We start from the raw sequence: 11,760 nt of genomic DNA, 5'->3' as shown, positions 1-11,760 counted from the left end.
ATAGTAAAGTCAGTACTAGATTTGGATTACTGCGCAGGAACAGATTTCTTGCTGTCACAAATCTGGGCAGAATTCTCTGTAGGTAACTCAGAAAAACCTGCAAATTTACGTGCGTGATCCACAGATATGTACGCAACTTTCATTCAATTTGGGAATTTTCATCTGAGCAAGTCTGGTGCCACTTTAAAATTCGTCTTTACGGACTGTTCTGTTTTGACAGATTCTGCCTTTTATTTCGCATTGCCTGTTTTGCTATGTTTGATGGATTTCTTTGTTCCATTAACTTTCAGTAGCTTTGTGCAATGTCCAGAAGTATTAAGAATGATTATGTCACCTCTGAATATATGAATTATGCACTGACCCTCTAATGAGTTTGTTTCGAGTTTCGTGTGGAGGAAGTTTTCAAGGGTCAAGAGAGGAGGATGATACAATATGATCAAGAAGAGTGAAAAGTCAAAGCTTGGGGATGCCCCCGTGGTTCATCCCTGCATATTTTAAGAAGACCCAAGCATCTAAGCTTGGGGATGCCCAAGGCATCCCCTTCTTCATCGACAACATTATCAGGTTCCTCTAGTGAAACTATATTTTTATTCCATCACATCTTATGTGCTTTACTTGGAGCGTCTGTTTGTTTTTGTTTTTGTTTTGTTTGAATAAAATTGGATCCCACAATCCTTTATATTGGAGATATTACGCTCCGCTGTTTCGTATGAACACATGTGTTCTTAGCTTTATTCTTAAATGTTCATTGCGAAAGTTGAACTACCTCATTCATTGATATATGGTTGGAAACGGAAAATGCCGCATGTGGTAAATGGTATAATGTCTTGAATAATGTGATACTTGGCAATTGTTGTGCTCATATAGATCTTGTTTAAGCTCTTGCATCATGTACCTTGTACCCATTAATGAATAACTACATAGAGCATGTTAAAATTTGGTTTGCATGATTGTTCTCTCTAAGTCTAGATATTTTCTGGTTAAGGTGTTTGAACAACAAGGAGACAATGTAAAGTCTTATAATACCTACAATATGTTCATATGTGAGTCTTGCTGCACCATTTTATACTTGAGTTTGCTTCAAACAACCTTGCTAGCCTAGCCTTGTATTGAGAGGGATTCTTCTCGTGCATCCAAATCCTTGAGCCAAAAACTATGCCATTTGTGTCCACCATACCTACCTACCACATGGTATTTCTCCGCCATTCCAAAGTATATTACTTGAGTGCTACCTTTAAAACTTCCATTCTTTACCTTTACAATATATAGCTCATGGGACAAAATAGCTTAAAAACTATCGTGGTGAAGAATATGTACTTATGTGTCTTATTTCTTAGTAAGTTGCTTGTTGAGCGGTAACCATGTTTTCTGGGGACGCCATCAACTCTTTTAACTTTGTTGAATATCATGTGAGTTGCTATGCATGTTCATCTTGTCTGAAGTAAGGGCAGTTTTCATAATCAAATGGTTTGAGTATGCATACTGTTAGAGAAGAACATTGGGCCGCTAACTAAAGCCATGATTCATGGTGGAAGTTTCAGTTTGGACATAAAACCTCAATCTCTTATGAGAATATTACCTGTTGTTGAATGCTTAAGCATTAAAAGAGGAGTCCATTATCTGTTGTCTATGTTGTCCCGGTATGGGTGTCTAAGTTGAGAATGATCAAAAGCGAGAAATCCAATGCGAACCTTCTCCTTAGACCCTTGTACAGGCGGCATAGAGGTACCCCTTTGTGACACTTGGTTGAAACATATGTTATGAAATGATAATCCGTGTTAACCCAAACTAATTAGGACAAGGTGCGAGCACTATTAGTATACTATGCATGAGGCTTGAAACTTATAAGATGTCTTATACATAACACATATGCTTTATTACTACCGTTGACAAAATTGTTTCTATGTTTTTGATACGTCTCCGACGTATCGATAATTTCTTATGTTCCATGCCACATTATTGATGTTATCTACATGTTTTATGCACACTTTATGTCATATTCGTGCATTTTCTGGAACTAACCTATTAACAAGATGCCGAAGTGCCAATTCTCGTTTTTCGCTGTTTTTGGTTTCAGAAATCCTAGTAACGAAATATTCTCGAAATCGGACGAAATCAACGCCCGGGTTCCTATTTTCACCGGAAGCATCCGGAACACCCGAGAGCCACCGGGGAGGGGCACGAGCCCACCAAACCACATGGCGGCGCGGCCAGGGGGGGCCCGCGCCACCCTTTGGTGTGGGCACCCCTTCGACCCTCCTGCGCCGCCTCTTCGCCTATATAAAGCCCCTGGATCGAAAACCCTGATGCGTTCGACGAAACCCACAGAAACCTTCCAGAGCCGCCGCCATCGCGAAGCCAAGATCCGGGGACAGGAGTCTCCGTTCCGGCACGCCGCCGGAACGGGGAAGTGCCCCGGAAGGCTTCTCCATCGACACCGCTGCCATCTCCACCGCCATCTTCATCACCGCTGCTGCTCCCATGAGGAGGGAGTAGTTCTCCATCGAGGCTCGGGGCTGTACCGGTAGCTATGTGGTTCATCTCTCTCCTATGTACTTCAATACAATAATCTCATGAGCTGCCTTACATGATTGAGATTCATATGATGATGCTTGTAATCTAGATGTCGTTATGCTAGTCAAGTGAGTTTTACTTATGTGATCTCCGGAGACTCCTTGTCCCACGTGTGTAAAGGTGACGAGTGTGTGCACCGTGTGGGTCTCTTAGGCTATATTTCACAGAATACTTATTCACTGTTGAATGGCATAGTGAGGTGCTTATTTATATCTCTTTATGATTGCAATGTGTTTGTATCACAATTTATCTATGTGCTACTTTAGCAATGTTATTAAAGTAGTCTATTCCTCCTGCACGATGTAATGGTGACAGTGTGTGCATCCGTGTTAGTACTTGGTTTATGCTATGATCATGATCTCTTGTAGATTGTGAAGTTAACTATTGCTATGATAGTATTGATGTGATCTATTCCTCCTACATATGCATGAAGGTGACAGTGTGCATGCTATGTTAGTACTTGGTTTAGTCTTTTGATCTATCTTACACTATAAGGTTACTAAAATATGAACATTAATTGTGGAGCTTGTTAACTCCGGCATTGAGGGTTCGTGTAATCCTACGCAATGTGTTCATCATCCAACAAGAGTGTAGATTATGCATTTATCTATTCTGTTATGTGATCAATGTTGAGAGTGTCCACTAGTGAAAGTGTAATCCCTAGGCCTTGTTCCTAAATACTGCTATCGCTGCTTGTTTACTGTTTTACTGCGTTACTACTGCTGCAATACTACCACCATCAACTACACGCCAGACAAGCTATTTTTCGGCACCGTTGCCACTCGCTCATATATATTTATACCACTCGTATTTCACTATCTCTTCGCCGAACTAGTGCACCTATTAGGTGTGTTGGGGACACAAGAGACTTCTTGCTTTGTGGTTGCAGGGTTGCATGAGAGGGATATCTTTGACCTCTTCCTCCCTGAGTTCGATAAACCTTGGGTGATCCACTTAAGGGAAAACTTGCTGCTGTTCTACAAACCTCTGCTCTTGGAGGCCCAACACTGTCTACAGGAAAGGAGGGGGAACGTAGACATCAAGCTATTTTCTGGCGCCGTTGCCGGGGAGGAAAGCTAAAAGGTACTCACACTCCGGACCTCGGCTACTAAGCTATTTTCCGGCGCATTGTAAGTACTCAAAGCTATTTCCTTTGGATCCTGCAATTGCATCTTTTTGTTTCTTGTTTACACTAGTTTGGCATAATGGACAAGAATGATCTTCTTATTCTATTTCCTGATTTAAAACATGGATTATTTGATGCGAAAATTAAAAAACCTATGGAATCTTATTTGCATGCTGGTAGTAATATTAGTATGAATGCTTTGAACACCATTGTTGCTAATGATATGGAAAATTCTAAGCTTGGGGAAGCTGGCTTTGATGAGCATGATATTTTTAGTCCCCCAAGCATTGAGGAGAAAATTTACTTTGATGATACTTTGCCTCCTATTTATGATGATTATAATGATAGTAGTCTTTTGTTACCACCTGTTATGGAGGATGAATTTGATTATGATTACAATATGCCTCCTATATTTGATGATGAGAATAATAATGATAGCTACTTTGTTGAATTTGTTTCCCGCTATTACTAATAAAATTGATTATGCTTATGTGGAGAGTAATTATTTTATGCATGAGACTCATGATAAGAATGCTTTATGTGATAGTTATATTGTTGAGTTTGCTCATGATGCTACTGAAAGTTATTATGAGAGAGGAAAATATGGTTGTAGAAATTTTCATGTTACTAAAACACCTCTCTATGTGCTGAAATTTTTGAAGCTACACTTGTTTTATCTTCCTATGCTTGTTACTTTGCTCTTCATGAACTTGTTTATTTACAAGATTCCTATGCATAGGAAGCATGTTAGACTTAAATGTGTTTTGAATTTGCCTCTTGATGCTCTCTTTTGCTTCAAATACTATTTCTTGCGAGTGCATCATTAAAACTGCTGAGCCCATCTTAATGGCTATAAAGAAAGAACTTCTTGTGAGATAACCCATGTGTTATTTTGCTATAGTACTTTGTTTTTATTTTGTGTCTTGGAAGTTGTTTACTACTGTAGCAACCTCTCCTTATCTTAGTTTTGTGTTTTGTTGTGCCAAGTAAAGTCGTTGATAGTAAAGTTCATACTAGATTTGGATTACTGCGCAGAAACAGATTTCTTTGCTGTCACGAATCTGGGCAAAATTCTCTATAGGTAACTCAGCAAATTATGCCAATTTACGTGAGTGATCCTCAGATATGTACGCAACTTTCATTCAATTTGAGCATTTTCATTTGAGCAATTCTGGTGCCATTTTAAAATTCGTCAATACGAACTGTTCTGTTTTGACAGATTCTGCCTTTTATTTCGCATTGCCTCTTTTGCTATGTTGGATGAATTTCTTTGATCCACTAATGTCCAGTAGCTTTATGCAATGTCCAGAAGTGTTAAGAATGATTGTGTCACCTCTGAATATGTTAATTTTTATTGTGCACTAACCCTCTAATGAGTTGTTTCGAGTTTGGTGTGGAGGAAGTTTTCAAGGATCAAGAGAGGAGTATGATGCAACATGATCAAGGAGAGTGAAAGCTCTAAGCTTGGGGATGCCCCGGTGGTTCACCCCTGCATATTCTAAGAAGACTCAAGCGTCTAAGCTTGGGGATGCCCAAGGCATCCCCTTCTTCATCGACAACATTATCGGGTTCCTCCCCGAAACTATATTTTTATTCCATCACATCTTATGTGCTTTTCTTGGAGCGTCGGTTTGTTTTTGTTTTTTGTTTTGTTTGAATAAAATGGATCCTAGCATTCACTTTATGGGAGAGAGACACGCTCCGCTGTAGCATATGGACAAGTATGTCCTTAGTTTCTACTCATAGTATTCAAGGCGAAGTTTCTTCTTCGTTAAATTGTTATATGGTTGGAATTGGAAAATGATACATGTAGTAATTTGCTATAAATGTCTTGGGTAATGTGATACTTGGCAATTGTTGTGCTCATGTTTAAGCTCTTGCATCATATGCTTTGCACCCATTAATGAAGAAATACATATAGCATGCTAAAATTTGGTTTGCATATTTGGTTTCTCTAAGGTCTAGATAATTTCTAGTATTGAGTTTGAACAACAAGGAAGACGGTGTAGAGTCCTATAATGTTTTCAATATGTCTTTTATGTGAGTTTTGCTGCACCGGTTCATCCTTGTGTTTGTTTCAAATAACCTTGCTAGCCTAAACCTTGTATCGAGAGGGAATACTTCTCATGCATCCAAAATACTTGAGCCAACCACTATGCCATTTGTGTCCACCATACCTACCTACTACATGGTAGTTTTCCGCCATTCCAAAGTAAATTGCTTGAGTGCTACCTTTAAAATTCCATCATTCACCTTTGCAATATATAGCTCATGCGACAAATAGCTTAAAAACTATTGTGGTATTGAATATGTAATTATGCACTTTATCTCTTATTAAGTTGCTTGTTGTGCGATAACCATGTTTTACGGGGACGCCATCAACTACTCTTTGTTGAATTTCATGTGAGTTGCTATGCATGTTCGTCTTGTCCGAAGTAAGAGCGATCTACCACATTATGGTTAAGCATGCATATTGTTAGAGAAGAACATTGGGCCGCTAACTAAAGCCATGATCCATGGTGGAAGTTTCAGTTTTGGACATATATCCTCAATCTCAAATGAGAAAATTATTAATTGTTGTTACATGCTTATGCATAAAAGAGGAGTCCATTATCTGTTGTCTATGTTATCCCGGTATGGATGTCTAAGTTGAAGAATAATCAATAGCGAGAAATCCAATGCGAGCTTTCTCCTTAGACCTTTGTACAGGCGGCATAGAGGTACCCCATTGTGACACTTGGTTAAAACATGTGCATTGTGATGATCCGGTAGTCCAAGCTAATTAGGACAAGGTGCGGACACTATTAGTATACTATGCATGAGGCTTGCAACTTATAAGATATAATTTACATGATACATATGCTTTATTACTACCGTTGACAAAATTGTTTCATGTTTTCAAAATAAAAGCTCTAGCACAAATATAGCAATCGATGCTTTTCCTCTATGAGGACCATTCTCTTACTTTATTGTTGAGTCAGTTCACCTATTTCTCTCCACCTCAAGAAGCAAACACTTGTGAACTGTGCATTGATTCCTACATACTTGCATATTGCACTTATTATATTACTCTATATTGACAACTATCCATAAGATATACATGTTACAAGTTGAAAGCAACCGCTGAAACTTAATCTTCTTTTGTGTTGCTTCAATGCCTTTACTTTAAATTATTGCTTTATGAGTTAACTCTTATGCAAGACTTATTGATGCTTGTCTTGAAGTGCTATTCATGAAAAGTCTTTGCTTTATGATTCACTTGTTTACTCATGTCATATACATTGTTTTGATCGCTGCATTCACTACATATGCTTTACAAATAGTATGATCAAGTTTATGATGGCATGTCACTCCAGAAATTATCTTTGTTATCGTTTTACCTGCTCGGGACGAGCAGAACTAAGCTTGGGGATGCTGATACGTCTCCGACGTATCGATAATTTCTTATGTTCCATGCCACATTATTGATGTTATCTACATGTTTTATGCACACTTTATGTCATATTCGTGCATTTTACGGAACTAACCTATTAACAAGATGCCAAAGTGCCGGTTCTCGTTTTTACGCTGTTTTTGGTTTCGAAATCCTAGTAACAAAATATTCTCGGAATCGGACGAAATCAACGCCCGGGTTCCTATTTTCACCGGAAGCATCCGGAACACCCGAGAGCCACCGGGGAGGGGGCACGGGCCCACCAAACCACATGGCGGCGCGGCCGGGGGGCCCGCGCCACCCTATGGTGTGGGCACCCCTTCGACCCTCCTGCGCCGCCTCTTCGCCTATATAAAGCCCCCTGGATCGAAAACCACGATGCGTTCGACGAAACCCACGAAACCTTCCGGAGCCACCGCCATCGCGAAGCCAAGATCCGGGGGACAGGAGTCTCTGTTCCGGCACGCCGCCGGAACGGGGAAGTGCCCCGGAAGGCTTCTCCATCGACACCGCTGCCATCTCCACCGCCATCTTCATCACCGCTGCTACTCCCATGAGGAGGGAGTAGTTCTCCATCGAGGCTCGGGGCTGTACCGGTAGCTATGTGGTTCATCTCTCTCCTATGTACTTCAATACAATAATCTCATGAGCTGCCTTACATGATTGAGATTCATATGATGATGCTTGTAATCTAGATGTCGTTATGCTAGTCAAGTGAGTTTTACTTATGTGATCTCCAGGAGACTCCTTGTCCCACGTGTGTAAAGGTGACAGTGTGTGCACCGTGTGGGTCTCTTAGGCTATATTTCACGGAATACTTATTCACTGTTGAATGGCATAGTGAGGTGCTTATTTATATCTCTTTATGATTGCAATGTGTTTGTATCACAATTTATCTATGTGCTACTCTAGCAATGTTATTAAAGTAGTCTATTCCTCCTGCACGATGTAATGGTGACAGTGTGTGCATCCGTGTTAGTACTTGGTTTATGCTATGATCATGATCTCTTGTAGATTGTGAAGTTAACTATTGCTATGATAGTATTGATGTGATCTATTCCTCCTACATATGCATGAAGGTGACAGTGTGCATGCTATGTTAGTACTTGGTTTAGTCTTTTGATCTATCTTACACTATAAGGTTACTAAAATATGAACATTAATTGTGGAGCTTGTTAACTCCGGCATTGAGGGTTCGTGTAATCCTACGCAATGTGTTCATCATCCAACAAGAGTGTAGAGTATGCATTTATCTATTACTGTTATGTGATCAATGTTGAGAGTGTCCACTAGTGAAAGTGTAATCCCTAGGCCTTGTTCCTAAATACGCTATCGCTGCTTGTTTCTTGTTTCTATTGCGTTACTACTGCTGCAATACTACCACCATCAACTACACGCCAGCAAGCTATTTTCTGGCACCGTTGCCACTGCTCATATATATTTATACCACCTGTATTTCACTATCTCTTCGCCGAACTAGTGCACCTATTAGGTGTGTTGGGGACAAAAGAGACTTCTTGCTTTGTGGTTGCAGGGTTGCATGAGAGGGATATCTTTGACCTCTTCCTCCCTGAGTTCGATAAACCTTGGGTGATCCACTTAAGGGAAAACTTGCTGCTGTTCTACAAACCTCTGCTCTTGGAGGCCCAACACTGTCTACAGGAAAGGAGGGGGAACGTAGACATCAGTTTTCAAAATGAAAAGCTCTAGCACAAAAATAGTAATCCATGCTTCCCTCTGCGAAGGGCCTATCTTCTACTTTATTGTTGAGTCAGTTTACCTATTCTTTCTATCTTAGAAGCAAACACTTGTATCAAGCTTGTGTGCATTGATTCTTACATGTTTACCTATTGCACTTGTTATATTACTTTGTGTTGACAATTATCCATGAGATAAATATGTTGAAGTTGAAAGCAACCGCTGAAACTTATATCTTCCTTCGTGTTGCTTCAATGCCTTTACTTCGAACTTATTGCTTTATGAGTAACTCTTATGCAAGTCTTATTGATGCTTGTCTTGAAAGTATTATTCATGAAAAGTCTTTGCTATATGATTCATTTGTTTACTCATTATCTTCATCATTGCTTCGAATCGTTGCATTCATCTCATATGCTTACAATAGTATGATCAAGATTATGATAGCATGTCACTTCAGAAATTATCTTTGTTATCGTTTACCTACTCGAGGGCGAGTAGGAACTAAGCTTGGGGATGCTTGATACGTCCCAAACGTATCTATAATTTCTTATGTTCCATGCTACTTTTATGATGATACTCACATGTTTTATACACATTATATGTCATATTTATGCATTTTCCGGCACTAACCTATTGACGAGATGCCGAAAAGCCAGTTGCTGTTTTCTGCTGTTTTTGGTTTCAGAAATCCTAGTAAGGAAATATTCTCGGAATTGGACGAAATCAACGCCCAGGGGCCTATTTTCCCACGAAGCTTCCAGAAGACCGGAGGACTTACGAAGTGGGGCCACGAGGCGATGCCACACTAGGGAGGCGCGGCCTGGCCCTTGGCCGCGCCGGCCTGTTGTGTGGGGCCCTCGTGTGGCCCCACGACCTGCCCTTCCGCCTACTTAAAGCCTCCGTCGCGAAACCCCGGTGCCGAGAGCCACGATACGGATAACCTTCCAGAGACGCCGCCGCCGCCAATCCCATCTCGGGGGATTCAGGAGATCGCCTCCGGCACCCTGCCGGAGAGGGGAATCATCTCCCGGAGGTCTCTTCATCGCCATGATCGCCTCCTGATCGATGTGTGAGTAGTTCACCCCTGGACTATGGGTCCATAGCAGTAGCTAGATGGTCTTCTTCTCCTCATTGTGCTATCATGTTCGATCTTGTGAGCTGCCTATCATGATCAAGATCGTCTATTTATAATCCTACATGTTGTGTTTGTTGGGATCCGATGAATATTGAATACTATGTCAAGTTGATTATCAATCTATCATATATGTTATTTATGTTCTTGCATGCTCTCCGTTGCTAGTAGAGGCTCTGGCCAAGTTGATACTTGTGACTCCAAGAGGGAGTATTTATGCTCGATAGTGGGTTCATGCCTCCATTAAATGCGGGACGATGACGAGAAAGTTCTAAGGTTGTGGATGTGATGTTGCCACTAGGGATAAAACATCGATACTTTGCCTAAGGATATTTGTGTTGATTACATTACGCACCATACTTAATGCAATTGTCCGTTGTTTACAACTTAATACTTGGAGGGGTACGGATGATAACCTGAAGGTGGACTTTTTAGGCATAGATGCATGCTGGATGGCGGTCTATGTACTTTGTCGTAATGCCCTGATTAAATCTCATAGTACTCATCATGATATATGTATGTGCATTGTTATGACTTCTTTATTTGTCAATTGCCCAACTGTAATTTGTTCACCCAACATGCTATTTATCTTATGGGAGAGACACCGCTAGTGAACTGTGGACCCCGGTCCTATTCTTTACATCTGAAATACAATCTACTGCAATACTTGTTCTTTACTGTTCTTCGCAAACAATCATCTTCCACACAATACGGTTAATCATTTGTTCACAGCAAGCCGGTGAGATTGACAACCTCGCTGTTACGTTGGGGCAAAGTACTTTGGTTGTGTTGTGCAGGTTCCACGTTGGCGCCGGAATCCCTGGTGTTGCGCCGCACTACACTTCGCCGCCATCAACCTTCAACGTGCTTCTTGGCTCCTCCTGGTTCGATAAACCTTGGTTTCTTTCTTCAGGAAAACTTGCTACTGTCTGCATCACACCTTCCTCTTGGGGTTCCCAACGGACGTGTGTTAACTGCACGCATCAGTATCTCGAATCAATCGAATCATTCGAAAATGGACACCAAACACATCACGGATAATATAATTCACATGATCCATTCAACAAAGTTTGGTACAATAAATTATTACACATCATTTCTTCCCTTGTGTCCCTGCTTGCTTACGATTGTGCCGTATCCATGGAGCATCCTCATCATTTAACTTAATGCTTGGGTCGGTGTTCACTTTGAAGGGCGGAATTTCACCAAACATATTATAATCTTCTGACATGTCTGTCTTGTCCTCCACTCCCACGATGTTTCTTTTACCTGAAAGAACAATGTGGCGCTTTGGATCATCGCATGATGTACTGGTCGTTTTCTTATCTTTCCGTTTCCTCGGTTTGCTACTCATGTCCTTCACATAGAAAACCTGAGCGACATCTTTGGCTAGGACGAATGGTTCGTCAAGGTAACCAAGATTATTGAAATCCACCATTGTCATTCTGTATTGCTGGTCCACCTTTACCCCACCTCCTGTTAGCTTGAACCATTTGCACCGGAACAAAGGGACCTTAAAGGAGGGTCCATAGTCAAGTTCCCATATCTCCTCTATGTAACCATAATATGTGACCTTTTGCCCATTCTCGGTTGCTGCATCAAAGCGGACACCACTATTTTGGTTGGTGCTCTTTTTATCATGGGCGATCGTGTAAAATGTATTCCCATTTATCTCGTACCCTTGGAAAGTCGTTATAGTCGAAGATGGTGTCTTGGCCAACATGTACAGCTGATCTCCAATATCATTGTCATTCATTAAATGTTTTCTCAACCAACTGCCGAAAGTCTCCATGTGGG

Source organism: Lolium rigidum, chromosome 2 (genome assembly GCF_022539505.1).
Source record: "Lolium rigidum isolate FL_2022 chromosome 2, APGP_CSIRO_Lrig_0.1, whole genome shotgun sequence".
Taxonomy (NCBI): Eukaryota; Viridiplantae; Streptophyta; class Magnoliopsida; order Poales; family Poaceae; genus Lolium; species Lolium rigidum.
Note: the sequence above shows the minus strand (reverse complement) of the source record.